At 41.2% G+C, this 16,467-nt stretch overlaps 1 protein-coding gene across 12 annotated transcripts in view; it reads left to right on the top strand.

Moving 5' to 3' along the window:
* The window catches only part of FMNL2 (formin like 2), a 320,067-nt gene that overhangs the window by 101,722 nt on the left and 201,878 nt on the right, over positions 1-16,467 (top strand). The gene's annotated exons all lie outside the window — the stretch shown is intronic.

Genomic DNA, 16,467 nt, shown 5'->3' with positions numbered 1-16,467 from the left:
GCCTTATTGTCTCCTCACATGGTGGAGAGACAATGGTTGGTTTCTTCATCCTTTCATAAGGGCACTAATCCCATTCATAAGGGCCTCACCCATATGACTTAATTATTTCCCAGAGGCCCCATCGCAAAATATCATCACATTGGAGATTTAGAGATCCCCATATGAATTTGGGGGTGGTGAAGGCGGACAGAGTCACTCAGTCCATAGCAGATGTATGGAATGGGTATTTTGAAGCTATGTACCTGACATGGAGCAAATAAACCTCTTGGGGCATATTCCACCACCAGCCATGCCTGTTTGCATAGCTTGTTGTCAAGATTAATTGAGAGAGAATGTCTGATAGTATATTGAGCAAAGAAACTTACTGTAACTGTAAAGCAGTGGTAGAATAATAATAATATTGTACCCCCTCTGCAGTGAAAAGGATGCTCTAGCCCAGCAATAATGGTATTGACTTCATGAAACCACTTCTGACCTGCAGCAGATTGCTGGATTGATTTAGTGCTGCTTTTTTGGAAACAAGCCTTGATTATGCCTTTTTACAGTCTATCAGTTTGTGTGAAACTGACTATATTTTACAGTCTATCAGTTTGTGTGAAACTGAGAGTAACCCTGGTGACTCTCATAGCTAGGATACCGTGGTACCTTGATAAGAATTCCAGATTCAAACAACAGAAACAAAAGTGACACAGTAGTCCCCCTCTTGGGCAGTCTTCAAGCACATCTTGAGGAACTATGTAGTTGGTCTTTGAATATCACTGCCTTTTGGCTGTTTCTTCGATTTATCTAAATGAGGCCAATTTGAGGCCATTCACTGAGTACTGTATCACTCACATCTGCTGTAAAAGGCATTGAACTCTGTGGAGTAAGGAAAAATCAGCCTTTATGAGATCTGTACTTGAAATGAGAGATGTTTGTCTTAAATTTGCACATGATAAATAAGAGACTTACATGGAAACTTTCGAAGCCCTTTTAGTGAAATTTGCCCTTAAGGTCTTGTCTTCTCTTACTCCAAAATGATGAGGCAGAATGCCCAAATGTTAGCATTTGACACGTGAAGAAAAGGACAAATTGGATAAAAAGTGGAGAATATGTTCAAATATCTATGTACAAGCACTAGAAAAAATAAGAAGGCCTATTCAGCATTGGGTTAAAATAGGGAATAAATAGGAAACAGTGTCATGCATTATTTACTCACGGTGTTTCTAGGGACAGTCATTCCAGAATCAAAATCAATTGCTCAGCTTCACCTGGTAGCTAGAAGTAAAAGTGTGGCAAATTCAGATGTTCTTAAGGGCCACTTAGGTAACTTTAAGTGGGTGATGCAGGTTCTAAATTAGAGTGGAGTAGACACATCAAGTCCCTGGAGGAAGAGGGAGAGAGTAGATATTGAAGCTTAAAACAGAAATGCAGGACTAGTGTTGTTAGGTCTTCAGAATTTTAAAGGAGACTGAAATACATTTTTTTTTTTTTTTTTTGAGACATAAGACTTTTAACCTTAGCTCCGGTGTTTTGAGATACTGTGTAGAAAAATTGTCTGCCAGTCTTAATTTTCCTGAGAGCTACCTGTCTGTGTCCTCTATTTTAGTGACCAGGGAAAGCAGGTTTGCTTCTTGGCATGGGATAGACAGGGAGGCTCTTTCGTTTAGCAACATATTCTCTGAGTAAACAATTAGGCTACATTTTTGCAGTCATAGCATCAGGGGGCTGATGCCATTTAAAAAAAAAAAAAAAACCACTTATAAAGCCCTAGGGGCTATATGGGGAACCTACTGTTATTTGATACTCTTTCATAAACTGAAATTTTATTTACTTTATAAAAATGCCATAATCATCAGTTACCCGCACTTATGTTTCTAGTACTTGAGATTAGGAAATCAACAGATACGGTTTATTTGGGATTGGAAACATAACCAATTTAAGATCTTTTCAGTTACTTGAAATCAAAGTGGGAAAATAAGGCATTCAGATTCTTGGCTGGCCTGTGAAGGGGAAGGAATTCATTTTAATTTTATGAGCATATGCGCGTGTATTTGTGTGTGTGTGTCACCATGGTTAATTTTAATGCAGGTTTAATATCTGTCTTCTTAGTAGGTTTGGCTTTTGGGAAAAAAATTCATTGGTTTAGAAAATAATTATGTATATATGAAAATGATCAAAAATGAAATATAATCAAGGGTAGCTGTTAATAGTTTTGCATGTCTTTTAAAAAAACTGCTGGTTTTATTGAAAATTTATCAATCTTAACCTTTGAAAATGAGAGAGGTTATTATTTTCAAGGTTCAAGGTTTATTTTTTCCAAGAGAAGACAAGTTTTGTTGGATATGTGTGTGTTTTGGTTTTTTAATCAAGCCAGGCTTCATTTTCTTACTTTTATGTAATGTATATGTGATAATTAAATAAGAAAACTGATTTTAAAAAACACTATTTTTACCTAAAAGATGTGTTTAAACCTGAAAGTGACCTTTGTATGTCACCATATTTTTCTGAACCTTCATCCATAAATTGGAAGCAGTTTCCTGTATCTTGTAGATTCCTCTTTAGCATTAAATGAATGTCTATATAGTATACCTGTTGCAGTACTTCCATGTAATAGGTACTCATTCCTTTCTTTGATATCTTTAACCCCAAAGACATCAAGGAGGGTACTGACTCCCCATACCGATCCTAGCTGGGGAAAGAATACAGCTTGGGCTACTTTTGTTTTGGGGTCATATTTAAGTTAGTTTGCTCTAGTATGCTGTATCTGTGGTTCTTACGCATCAGCATATACCCCTTTTAGAAACTCTCTATAGTTTTGAGCCACGTAGCAGGTGCTTAGAGCGGTTTCACCATTGATACATTTTAAAATCACCTTTTTAGATTTTGGACAGAAAAGTTAGGACCTTAACCACTGGTAGGAAGCAGGTGATGAGCTTGCATGTACTACCGGGTGGACCTCTCTACTGAGAACATCCAAGGATAAGCCACAAAATGAGAAGTGGACTTGAAACCCCTTTGCATCAGCATGCCTTAACCAAATGGAAGAGTTGAGACTTTACTGCATATTTGTTATTATTTCATTTTTGATGGGCACCAGGTCTTGCTATGTTGCCCAGGCTGGTCTCAAATCCCTGGTCTCAGGTGATCCTCTGGACTCAGCCTCCCACAGTGTTGGATTACAGGACTGAGCCACAAGGTCTGGCCTTTGCTGCATGTTAATTTGGCGTTTCAGCAGCTAACTCAGCTGGGAAGTTGCTTTCTTGTTGGGAAGACATGGAAAAGAGAAAAGTTTGATAAATGTGTGTGCTGTGACTTCATGTTTGCAAAAAACCAAAATCTTACAGTTGTCAGTACAGCTATAAATGCTAACATCTACTTCTGCTTCTTAACAAATGGCATTGCTGATAAGGACGAGGGAAATGGCCTGACTGGGTTTAGGGTCAGGAATTCTTCCCTTTGCCTTAGAATAAAAAATATTTTTTTCTTGGAATGTAAGATTGAAAGTGTCTTCACAGGATTCACTTCCTGTAACATCAGTTTTAGACATCCTCCTTGATGTATATGCGTAGTTCACAACAGTGGCTAACTTTGTGGTTAAATGACAAACAAGAGTAAGTTGTTACAGGGAGAGCCATGTAGAGAACACATTCTTATTAGTGCTGTAAGTCCTTATCGAAGAGTCTGCATGCAGAACACAGAGATGAATTTCATTCTTTTTCTGTGAAGCATTTTCTTTAGTCTTTTCACATCAAAATGAGGGAGGACTTTTGTGAGAATGATGAGAACGCTACTTATGAAAGATTGTTAAGTTCTTATTTAAGTCTGAAATATGACTAAATCTTACCAGCCTGTCTGACGCAGTTCAAGCGTGAACCTCTGCAAAACTGTGGAGATCAGAGAAAAACTGCCTTCACCTTGTCTTTTTCAAAGAGGGCGATGTAGGGAAGGCAAGATCCTCTTCATGACTTTTTGGAAGTGTGATTTTTATAGTCTTAGCAACATTTGTAGACTACATAATATATGCAGAGCACTGAATGAGCTTATAGGTAATGAAATTTTAGACTTGGAGTTGACCTTAATTGTAATTTTATTTAACTTGCTTATTTTGAAAATGAGACAATTAAGAGGAAGTTTGCTGCCTCTTTAGGAAGTTAAACTATTTAACAGCTACATGTGTTTATAAATATTCTTGAGTTTTATGATGTAGCAAGTGATGGATACTCACAAGCACACCCAACATGTTTAAATACAGAGGATCTACAGCAGGCGTCCCCAAACTTTTTACACAGGATGCCAGTTCACTGTCCCTCAGACCGTTGGAGGGCCGCCACATACTGTGCTCCTCTCACTGACCACCAATGAAAGAGGTGCCCCTTCCTGAAGTGTGGTGGGGGGCCGGATAAATGGCCTCAGGGGGCCGCATGCCAGGCTGTAGTTTGAGGACGCCTGATCTACAGAGTGATAACAAGTTTGCTAATAATAGTGGTACATTTGCTAGGAAGAGATGGGATTTGAACCAATTTTAGTAAAAAGGGAAGGAGAGACAGATGTGATGGTGCATGCCTGCAGTGCTGGCTACTTGGGAGGCTGAGGCAGGAGGATTTCTTGAGCCCACAAGCTTGAGGCTGCAGTAGGCTATAACTGTGCCACTGCATTCCAGCCTGGGTGACACAGAGCAAGACCCTGTCTTAAAAATCGGGCAGAGGAGTCTAGGCATGGTAGCTCATGCCTGTAATTTCAGCACTTTGGGAGGCTGAGGTGGGTGGATCACCTGAGGTCGGGAGTTTAAGACCAGCCTGACCAACATGGAGAAACCCTATCTTTACTAAAAACGCAAAATTAGCGTGGCATGGTGGCACGTGCCTTTAATCCCAGCTACTCGGGAGGCTGAGGCAGGAGAATTGCTTGAACCCGGGAGGCGGAGGTTGTGGTGAGCTGAGATTGCACCACTGCACTCCAGCCTGAGCAACAACAGTGAAACTTCATCTTAAAAAAAAAAAAAGAGTGGGGAGCGGGGACAGGGCTGGGCATGGTGGCTCATGCCTTTAGCCCAGCACTTTGTGAGGCTGAGTCATTTGGATCGCTTGAGCTCAGGAGTTTGAGACCAGCCTGAGCAACATGATAAAAACCCCCTCTATAAAAGCAGAAAATTAGCCCAGTGTGGTGGTATGCATGGTGGCGTGTACCCGTAGTCCCAGCTACTCGGGAGGCTGAGGTGAGAGGATTGCTTGAGCCCCAGAGGCAGAAGTTGCAGTGAGCCAAAATTGCACCACTGCACTCCAGTCTGGATGACAGAGCCAGACGCTGTCTCAAAAAGCAAAAGAAAAAAATATTGGGAGAGGGACTTGGAGCAGTAGAGTTAAAGTAGATCAGAACTGCGGTAGGAAATGAGAATTGGTGGTGTGTGATAATTTGTGGGATCAGATATTGAGAGTCGGAGTTCCTACCAGTGTGTGTCTGTGTCTGTGTCTATATGTGTGTGTGTGTGTGTTTGTGTGGTTAAATAGGAAATGGTGGCTAGGGGAGTTTTTTGTGTTAAATCTGAGTTGTTGAGGAGTTTTGGGTTGGTGAGGGGGAGACAGGGTGACCAGATGAGGAACTGATAAAATTTAGACACCTGAAGAAAAAAGGGAAGAAATGTACTAACATATTCTCGGGTTGTTAACCTCCTCAGCCCCATCTGTTGGATCTTGTGAATGTTATCAGTTCCCTTAATGAGCCATAGTTCCCACTTCTGTAGTCTTTCTGTCTGTCTGTGTCTGTCTGTCTCTCTTTCTTTCCCTCTCTCTTTCTTTCTTTCTCTTTTCTTTCTTGTTTTTTTTGAGACTGAGTTTTGCTCTTGTTGCTCGGGCTAGAGTGCAATGGTGTGATCTCGGCTCACTGCAACCTCCTTCTCTTGGGTTCAAGTGATTCTCCTGCCTCAACCTTCTGAGTAGCTAGGATTACAGGTGCCTGCCATCAAGGCTGGCTAATTTTTGTATTTTTAGTAGAGATGGGGTTTCACCATGTTGGCCAGGCTGGTCTCGAACTCCTTACCTCAGGTGATCCGTCTGCCTCAGCCTCCCAAAGTGCTGGGATTACAGGTGTGAGCCACTGCGCCCGGCCCACAGTTTTTTTGCATATGCTATTTCATTTACTAATAATATCTTTCTCCGTACCCCACCCATAGGTTGAGTTATCTGTTCATTTGTGTGTTTAGACCTTATTCACCCTTCATTTTAGGGTGGTTGTTTCTATAATACATAAATTATATCTACAAATTTGACCTTTAATGGAGGAACAATAACAAACCACTGAAGGCTTTCCAATCAGGAGAGTGATGTGAGCAGATTTATATTTTAAAGCAGTGATTCTGAAGCTTTATGTTGCATCATAGTTGTCTGAAGGGCTTGTTAAAACACTAATTACTGGGCTCCACGCCCAGTTTATGATTCAGTAGGTCTGGGCTAGAGCCTGAGAATTTGCATTTCTAACAAATTCCCAGGTGCAGTCTGAAGATCATACTTATTTAGAGGGATCAGTCGGGCTGCTCCAGGAATGAATGGGCATTTTGGGTGGTTTGGCAGAACAGGAGCAGGGCAAGTGACCTGAAAAATATATCACGATTTCAGGTAAGAAGTAATGATGGAGAAAATTGAGTCTGCCAAGAGATACCTATAAACGGTAGTTGATTAGTGATGAAAAATGAAGGAAGAGACGTCTGGGTTTCTGGCATGGGCATCCAAGTGGGTGGTGGTGCCATTCACTGAAATAGGGAACACTCAATGACCAGATTTTCTGAGAGAGGTCACGCAGGATAGTGATGCGATCCTGTGTGTCGAGACCTGCAAGTCTGTCAGTGCACTAGCTGTCACCTCAGTGGGGAGAGGCTCCCACTACTTTGGGAATCATCAGCTCGGGATTGACAGTTAATCCATAGGAGTAGATGAGATTAGCTAGCAAGATGAGTGAGGAAAAGAGCACCTGGGACAGAATGCCAGGTGTCACAACTCATTACGGGAAGCTGGAGGAAGAGAAGGAATTGTTAGAGAGGATGACAACACCAGGAGTGTACCAGTGCTATTGTGGAGACCCAGAGGAAGATGTGTTTAGAAGGGAGGTGGGTAGAGCCGGGCGTGGTGGCTCACACCTGTAATCCTAGCACTCTGGGAGGCCGAGGTGGGTGGATCATCTGAGGTCAGAAGTTTGAGACCAGCCTAACCAACATAGTGAAACCCTGTCTCTATGAGAAATACAAAAGTTAACTGGGTGTGATGGCAGGCACCTGTAATCCCAGCTGCTCCAGAAGCCAAGGCAGGAGAATCACTTCACATCATTGCATTTCAGCTTGGGTAACAGAGTGAGATTCCATCTTAAAAAAAAAAAAAAAAAAAAGCGGGGAGAGAAACAGTATCAGTTGCTGCTGGGGAATGTCAGGAAATTAAGTACTGAAGAGGGTTCACTTGAGTTCACAACATGGAAGTAGTCCGTTTTGCATTTACAAAGTGGTAACTCAGCCTGGTTTAGGCCAGGCTCTGTGCTACACACTGAAGTTTCAACCATAACTGAGATTTTTTTTCAATGACTTGGAAGAAGCAGAAGGCAGCCAGCCGTGAGTTAGGAGGGTCAGGACAGAAACTATTTACACAGTAAGTTCCAGAAGATTGGAAGGAGCGAGGGCAGCAGAGTAGAGGGTCTGGTAGCTGGGGGATTTTCATGATGATGATGATGATGGAAAAGAATTGAGCATGTTTAAATGTAATATGAAGATTCAGAGGGAGAGATTGAAGATTTGGAAGGGAGAGAAAAGCTGGCTAGAGGAATGTCCATGGGAATATGGGATGGGAAGGAGACCACAGCCCAGACCCTGCATGGGTGGTCTGCATGCCTGTCCCACAGAACCAGCTTGATACTGAGTTCTATTTTAGCATGCTTAAAGGCCCCATTCAGGTTTGCCTCATTTAGGTGCCACATAGCCTTAATTTCCAGCATTAAAAATTTATTCATTTGGACTACTTTCCTTTAGAGATACGGAAGATATTCCTGGGGCAGGAAGGATAACACATGACAGAAATAGACTCTAACGAGCAAGTAAATACTTAGCGCCCCTTTATCTTGATGGGATGTAGTGAGCTTGTGGTGTTCAGGAGGAAGAGATGGAATCCTGGAGTCTGTCTTAGCCTGCCTAGTTTCAGTTCTGTTGTGGAGACGAAAGGCCCTGTATGATTTTCACACAGTTTTGGCAGCTGTCTCCTTGAGATCAGTTTATTAATAGTATTAAATACGATAGAGTTGATTGCTTGTTCAGCAAGCCTATGGGTAACTCAGTGTCTTCTGCTTCACCATGTGTTAGGTTACAAATGAGGTCACATGACCATCAATATTAAAATATTGCTGATGGTTGCTCCCACTTAGGTGGTAGGCAGGAGCTCAGTCCTCTTCATGACCCCTCTTGATTCTCTCTGAGGGCATCATACATGGTTCACAAACAGTTCTGTCATTCTCCTCCTATGGGAAAGCCACTTGGAGTAGATATCTTGGTGCTGGCACCATGGTTTTCTGTGAGGATGGAAAGCATCTGCCCAGGCTTCTCCTTGAAGCCCAAGTTGAAAAACTTTCAAAGAGCCAATTTATGCTAATACCGTTGGTCCCAACTACATCAGAGTCTCAATTCTTTAAAGAAATAAGGAGCCTTTTATGCCTAGTCTGTGTTTCACCTGTGTGGCTACAGTGGGCAACACTGCCTTCCTCTTCCACTGTCTTCCCTAATTCTGTGATGCTTTGCCCTGTAGAAACTGAGTCATGCAGTGGACACCTGGGAAAGGCCCTTGAGATTCTGCCAAAGTCAGAACTTCACTTTTGGATCCCGCAGAATTAGAGAAGCCTTGTATTCTGTAAATTAAACTTCTGTTTAAATGTCCTAGACCACTACTGTCCAATGGAACTTTTTATAATCTGTGCCGAATAACCACTAGCTGTTTCAACAGTGGTGAGTGTTGAAATGTGGCTAGTGTCACTGGGGAACTGAATGTTAGATTTTATTTAATTTTAATTACTTTAGAGTTAATAGTCAAAAGTGGTTAGGCAGTATAGCTCTAGACCAGTGGTTTTGAAATTTGATCATGCATCAGAATCAACTGGAGGACTTGTTAAAGCATAGATTGCTGGGCCCCATATTCCCCAAGGTTTATAATTCAGTTGGTCTGGGTCAGGGCTTGAAATCTGCATTTCTAACAGGTTCCCAGGTGGTGCAGCTAGCCTGGAGGAAGCCACATTTGAGAATCACCACCGTAGACTTCGTTCTAGTATTTAATTAACATGCTAACTAATGCAGATAGAATTGCCATCAGCCACTCATCAGGGTTTGGTGTCAGCTAGTTGACAAGCAGCCTAGTACCTCCCCTCCTTTCCCATCCCTAAACCACACTGGGTACTTTTTTTCAAAAACATTACAGCTTATCTTTAAGGCTGATTCATGATTCATGATACTTTTTAAGCAGCTACAGTAGCTGAAACATTGGGCTACTGGGGAAATTCCAGCCTTGAACAGACTTTGGTTTTCTTTCCAGCTTTATTAATTTGTTCACTAACCTTATAAGAAATTAGACTGAGTGTGTGCTGCATGTAACCTGTGAGTAATTTTATCTTTGCCTAGCTCATACTTGGCATTATATTTAATGATTTCTGCGTATATGCTGGCTAGCCTGGGCTCAGAGGCTAAATGTCCCTAAAATCATTTTTTAATGAGTAGCTTTTTAATCAGTTGGCAAAATCATTTTTAATATGGTCTGATAATTTTTTTTTTTAATAATAGAGCATTGTCTTAGGGGCGATTGTTTATACAAAGGTCTTTCTCAGAAGCATATTGGGGTATTTACAGATGAAATGACCTGCTGTCTGAGATTCCCTTTAAAGGCCTGGTTGGGAAAGGGTAGCCAAAACCAGATTGCAGAACGTTGATGATTGTTTAAGTATACATGGAGGTGCAGTATACTATTCTTTCAACTTTCGTAATCGTTTGAAATTTTACATAATAGGTTGAAAAAAAAGCATGCTTTTAGAGAAACTAAATACAGCATCTTTGTGAAGTACCAGCTGAATAGTTGGCATTAAAAATGAAAAGTAGTTAATTGGTTTTATTTTAGGGAATTCAACTGGATAAAGAATGTAATGAGTGATCTAAAGGAAATGGAAGAGTATAGCAATTGTTAAAATGTAATAGATTATAGACCATTCTTAAGGAAGAATCTGCAGATTGCAAAGGACTTCATATGTGTGTATGGTGTTTAAGTAGGGGAAATACACCCCTACCGATTTTTCTGTATACTATTATAGATATCTCTTCTTAACAAATCCCAACACAACTGGTGCTCACTGTGATGTATCAAAGTTTTATTTGATTTGGACAAAGACAAATATTTTATAAGTTTAATATATAAAGAGACAGGAAGGAGGGAAGGAAGTGGCAGTTCATACCACTGGAGTTCACAGGCAGCTAAACTTTTCTGGGTGGCCCAGTTTAGATTTTTTTGAGTGTAAGGATGATACTTACCCTGAAACAGAAGAGAAGAGTTAAAAAACAAAACATAAACAAAAAACAAGACTTTTGTCAGTCTTCTAAAGGTTGTGTGAATAAGCTCACCTTTTTTTTTTCTTTTTTTTGAGACAGGGTTCTTACTCTGTCACCCAGGCTATTGGGTGCAGTGGTGAGATAATAGCTCATTGCAGCTTTGATCTCCCAGGCTCTAGCAATCCTCCTGCCTCAGCTTCCCGAGTAGTTAGGATTATAGGTATGTACCACCATACCTGGCTAATTTTTTAAAAGTTTTTAGAAAAACTTTTTTTAAAAAAGTTTTTTTTAAAAAAAAAAGTTTTAAAAAAAGCTAGTCTTGAACCTCCTGAGCTCAAGCCATCCTCAGACCTCAGCTTCCCAAAATTTTGGGATTATTGGTGTAAGCCACTGTGGCCAGCCATCAACTTATTTTTTTATTTTTATTTTTATTTTTTTGACACGGAGTTTCGCTCTTGTTACCCAGGCTGGAGTGCAATGGCGCGATCTCGGCTCAACGCAACCTCCGCCTCCTGGGTTCAAACAATTTTCCTGCCTCAGCCTCCTGAGTAGCTGGGATTACAGGCACGTGCCACCATGCCCAGCTAATGTTTTGTATTTTTAGTAGAGATGGGGTTTCACCGTGTTGACCAGGATGGTCTCGATCTCTCAACCTCGTGATCCACCTGCCTCGGCCTCCCAAAGTGCTGGGATTACAGGCTTGAGCCACCGCGCCCGGCCCAACTTATTTTTGACTTAGAAGAAAATCTCAGATTTTTTTTCAGCTAGTTGATAATTGAAGTTGAGTTTTTTAAATTTATTTGACAATCATAGGAAGAATCGGTTTTATTAAATAACAGTGAGCTTCATGCCAATTTATAGTATGTAACTGAGGCCCGCATTTTCCTTTTGATGTAGCCAATTTGTTCCCATCTTTTTCCACTTTGAAAATGTCTCTTTAAATGCATTTTCACACCATTGCTATCCCCCATCACCTTCACCCCCTAGTGCAGTCCTTACCACCCTCTGCCTAGATTACTGCTGCTCATAGATCCTTCACTGGATGGTCTTCCCTTAAGTAGTGCCCTTTCCCTTCCCTTTCCTCCAGGGATTTTGCTTTTCTTTGACCATCTTCTGTCCTTGGACCAAACAACTTAGCATTCATTTGTTCTTCCGTGTGTATTGCTTTTTGTTTGCCAGTTACATAAAAAGTATGCCTGTGTATTACCATATATTACAGTAGGTATCTAATAGTGCTGGTATTGAGTTGAATTTGTAAAATGTAACAAGATCTCTAGTCTCTTTAATTTTTAGTGCTTACCTGTAATTTGATAGAGAATAAATTTGTCGAAGTGGCATCTTCATTGATGTATTATTACTCACAAGCCTGCAGATTGTACTCAAGGTCATAGATGTGTTTCCAGATGTTTTCTCCAATGCCCGTTGAATTCATTGAAACATGCCTGACTGTGTATGTAAGGGAGCTGCTTAAAGATTTTGGCAGTATAAGTTTTTGCACCTAGCATTTGGTGATTTCTTAAAAAAAACAAAACCATAATAATAGAAAGCTGTTCAGTATCCGTTTGTTTCAGCGCTGCTGAGTGTTTAAGTATTTATTGCTTAGTTTTAAATTTTTGGATAATAGTATTGGTTTATAGTTCCCTTGTAGGGAGTTGCTTCTAAGAGTGTATTCAAAGGACATGGTGCCTTTGACTCTTGATGGAGTTTGAGTAATGGTCATATAAGAGTAGCATAAAAGAATCCTCCAGTGACCTGAAATTGTTTATTGTTGGGATAAGCGTGGACTGTCCCTCAGTTCAAACCAACAGACTGTGGAACTTGCTCATAAAACTCTCTTCTTTGACTTGGAAAGAGAGAGTAAACATGGAGTAAAACTCCTGGGGGTTTTCTCTTTTTTGGACTGTCAGTATGGCATAAAAGGAAACCTTCTATAACTTGAGAATACTGTCTGAACCCAGATGCACTCATCAAAGCATTTGTTGAACACCTATGCATTAGGCTCTGTAATTCTCATGAAGCCTTGCACCATTTTCAGCATTGAATTTAAAAGTAGGTCAGTGACCACAGTGAGGTAAGAAAAATGTTTTTTGAAAAAAGAAAATCCTTGGAGAGTGCTGCTTTGGTAAGACCTATAAGCTCTCCCCCCGACAGCTGATTCCATGCGGGTATCTGGATTTCCTACCTCTCTCATGCTCTTGTCCCTTGAAGAGTCTCTGAAATACAGAACTGTTTAGTGCATGTAAGCCACGCACTTTGGATATGTGGAGAAGAAACCAAAAGACCTGTGCCTGGCAAAGCCATGTTGAGGCCTCTAATAGTGCCTAAAGTCTGTTGGGTAAGATGGCACTCAGTAGTCAAGACCCAAAACACAGAACCTCATTAAGCAAACACATCAGAAGGGGTGTTCAGTATTTCTCTTTTTGTAGATGCTTTTGTGCCTCTTAGTTGCTAGAAAGGACTAGATGAGGTCTGTTTGGGACATACTTCTTCCCTCTTTCTCTCTCCGGTTTCTCTCTCTTCAGTTTCTCTTTCCTGAACTATGGAATTTTTGTTGCATGATAGCCTCTTAGATGTGTAATCTTCATGCTTAATATGCAGTGATATGCAGGGAACAGATTCTGGGACTACTTTTTTCCTTTTTTTTCTCTGCTCATAGGCCTTGGTGTATGAGATTCATTTTCAGAATTTTCCTACCATCTGATGGATTTCTGCAAAATTAATCAAGAGGGTAAAGTTTCTAAATTTTTTTTCCTGACCTCTCGCCTCAAAATAATTTGTAGTTTTATGACAGGACTGTAGGGGCTCCCACTCTCGCAGGGAAGCACCAGTCAAGGTTTTCATGGTAAGTGCTTCTTTGAGAGGTTTAAAATTACGTGCTTTTAGCTTTCAGAGAGCAGGGAAAACCTTCCCTTTAGGTCCATATCATGTGAGAGGAACTTTGGGGTTAAATAGACTGAATGTTCCTACTTGTGGTCTTGTTTTCACTGCTTGGTTACCTAGTGCAAACAGATTTATGTGGGAGTTGTGGCTTTTTAGAATACAGACAGTCGTCAAAAAATCCAAAGACTTTAGAAAATGGAATTTGCTTGTAGAAGAAGCTTCTTGGATACTGGTGTCAAACAAATTCGCTCAAGTATTAATGTGGCCACATGTTTGACAGACTGCATGAACTTCCTACATTTTCCCAAAGTGGTCTAATGAGTTATCACTGCCTTTATACATTCCACTCTACATACAAACCGTTCCTCATTCAAACAGATTTCAAGGAAAAAGGTCATATCCTATTCCAAATCTACCAATTGCCTCTTCTATACTCGCTTCCACTTTCAAGTCCTCTGTAACAATGGCTCTTTCTGTCACCCACATAAAAATATTCTAATTTTTGAAATAGGCTCACAAGGAGTTTCAATCACTGAGAGCTTAGGGAATAAAAACTAATTTTAGGATGGTGTGATGGCTTATGCCTGCAATCCTAGTACTTTGGGAGGCCAAGGCGGGTGGATCATGAGGTCAGGAGATAAAGACCATTCTGGCTAACATGGTGAAATCCCGTCTCTACTAAAAATACAAACAACTAGTGAGGTGTTGATGCGTGCCTGTAGTCCCAGCTACTTGGGAGGCTGAGGCAGGGGCATTGCTTCAACCTGGGAGGTGGAGGTTGCAGTGAGCTGAGATCGTGTCACTGCACTCCAGCCTGGTGACAGAGCAAGACTCTGTCTCAGGAAAACAAAACAAAACAAAACAAGAAACACCCAACTAATTTAAATATTTGCATTAGCAAAACAATTAGACAAATACACTGCAGAAAATCATACACATTTCTAAACCAAATGCATAAATCCTGTGTTAATCAGAACTTGTAGTTAAGCCTTATTTTTTTCTTTGCTTTACATCAATAAGAGGCAAGACACCAGAAAAGCTGAAGGATTTAGCAAATCAACACCAGTTTCCCTTCTGAGTAACATAAGGAGGTGCGGACAGAGTCAGCTCCGTTCTCTCCTGCAGTGTTCCATAGCGTGGAGAAAACTGTACCTTCAGGTACTATAGGCTTTTCATGTATTGTAATTACAACAGTTAGAAACTCTAGTAATACGTTTCGGTGCTACATTTAAGGGTGAAAACGAAAAAGCGTTTCTGATTTTAATTAGATTGTTTATTTGAAAAACTATTCATTCTCCTAACATTTTTCTGTTTAAAAAAAAGATCAGCTCATCTTCATTATCCATACAGCCACATATACCACACACATCCAGAAGTTGCCATGGTTAGAGGGGCCAGGAGCAGAGCCTTCCTCAGCTTCCCCCACCCGCTTCTCTCTTCTCACTAAGTCACCCCACATGGCATCTCCTCTTGCTGTCTGACCTTCCATCGCAGTCTCATCAGCCTGACTTCACTGTCTCCTGCCTAAGCTCTCACAGAAGCTCATAGCCTCTTACCTATCCAATCCATCCTTCAAAATCGTTGACAGTTGTCATCTTTACAAACAGAACAAGATCATGAGGTCATGTCCCTGCTCCATGTGTCCATTATCCACGATGGTGGTTTTTGAAGGTGCTTCTGGGACATGGCAGGTCCTTGGGTCTCCAGGTTGTACCCTTCCCCAACCTTCAGTTGGCACAGTTCTACTTTTGTTCTGTCTTTTAAGCTTGGAGTAAGATTTGGTTGAATAAAACATTCCAGGGTAGAAAAGTTTGAAAACCATGGGAGCAGATAACTACTAAAATGCTGGGTCTTTCCCGGTATTTCGTTGGAGGTGCTAACTTTGAACTCTTGGCCTTTGGTATTTTCTCCTTTCTTTTCTTTTCTCTTTTCTTTTTTCCTTCCTTCCTTCCTTCTTCTTTCTTCTTTCTTTCTGTCTTGCTCTGTTGCTAGAGTGCAGTGGAACGATCTCTGCTCACTGCAACCTCCACCTCCCAGATTCAAGCGATTCTCCTGCCTCAGCCTCCTAAGTAGGTGGGATTACAGGCGTGCACCACCACACCTGGCTAATTTTTATGCTTTTAGTAGAGATGGTGTGTTGCCATCTTGGCCAGGCTGGTTTTGAACTCCTGACCTCAGGTGATCCACCCGCCTTGGCCTCCCAATGTGCTGGGATTATAGACATGAGCCACTGCACCCTACCTGTGTTCACATTGCTGACACTTCTTCAGTTTGAGGGGTCCATGCTAATTAAATCCTTATTGTGACCAGTGTTTTTATGCTTACTAATTCATGTAATCTGTACCTGATTGACATAGGTACTAACATCAGCACCGTTTTATGGATGAGGAGACTGAGGCACAGAGGTTAAGCACTTTGCCCAAGGTTCTATAGTAAGTGGCTGAGTTAGGATTCAGAGGTTGGAGGTCAGCCAGCTTGCCCTGGAGTCCCCCCTCTGAAATACTAGACTCCCGGAACAAACTGGTTTCATTAACATAATTAGGTAGCTTTTCAAGACGAGTGGAAGAAGCACAGCCGCTGGATTCTTCTTTCTACAGACTTCACTTTTGATTGTGGGCCAAATGTGCCCTCACATTTTGATAAGCTCAGGCTCATGTGGGGCAAGTTTGGAGGGAAAAGAATTAGAGCAGGAGAGAATAGACTATAAAGTAGAGGAAAGAGAGGGAACAGGCCATTTTCCGCAAACCCAGAAGAACCCAGCCTGTGGGCTCCCTTGCCTTGGTCTGAAGTCTGGGAGCCATTCATTTGTATGCCCTTTCATTTCTCATGCTAGGACAATGCCACAGTCACTCTGACCTAATTGTATGGCTCCGTGTTCCCTTCCCTCTTTTCACTCCAAAGTGAATAAATTTGTTGCTTTGGCGACTTGAGGTGTTAGAATCTTTTTTCCTTCCCCATCCCTGAAAGACAGTTGAGGGACTTATGGGATAAAATTTGAAGAAAAATCTGGGAATTGTTCAAATTGGATTTTCAGGAGTATGACTTATTTAACTCAG

The sequence above is a fragment of the Saimiri boliviensis genome, chromosome 5 (genome assembly GCF_048565385.1).
Source record: "Saimiri boliviensis isolate mSaiBol1 chromosome 5, mSaiBol1.pri, whole genome shotgun sequence".
NCBI classification, from domain to species: Eukaryota; Metazoa; Chordata; class Mammalia; order Primates; family Cebidae; genus Saimiri; species Saimiri boliviensis.
This window is presented reverse-complemented; position numbering and strand designations above follow the sequence as displayed.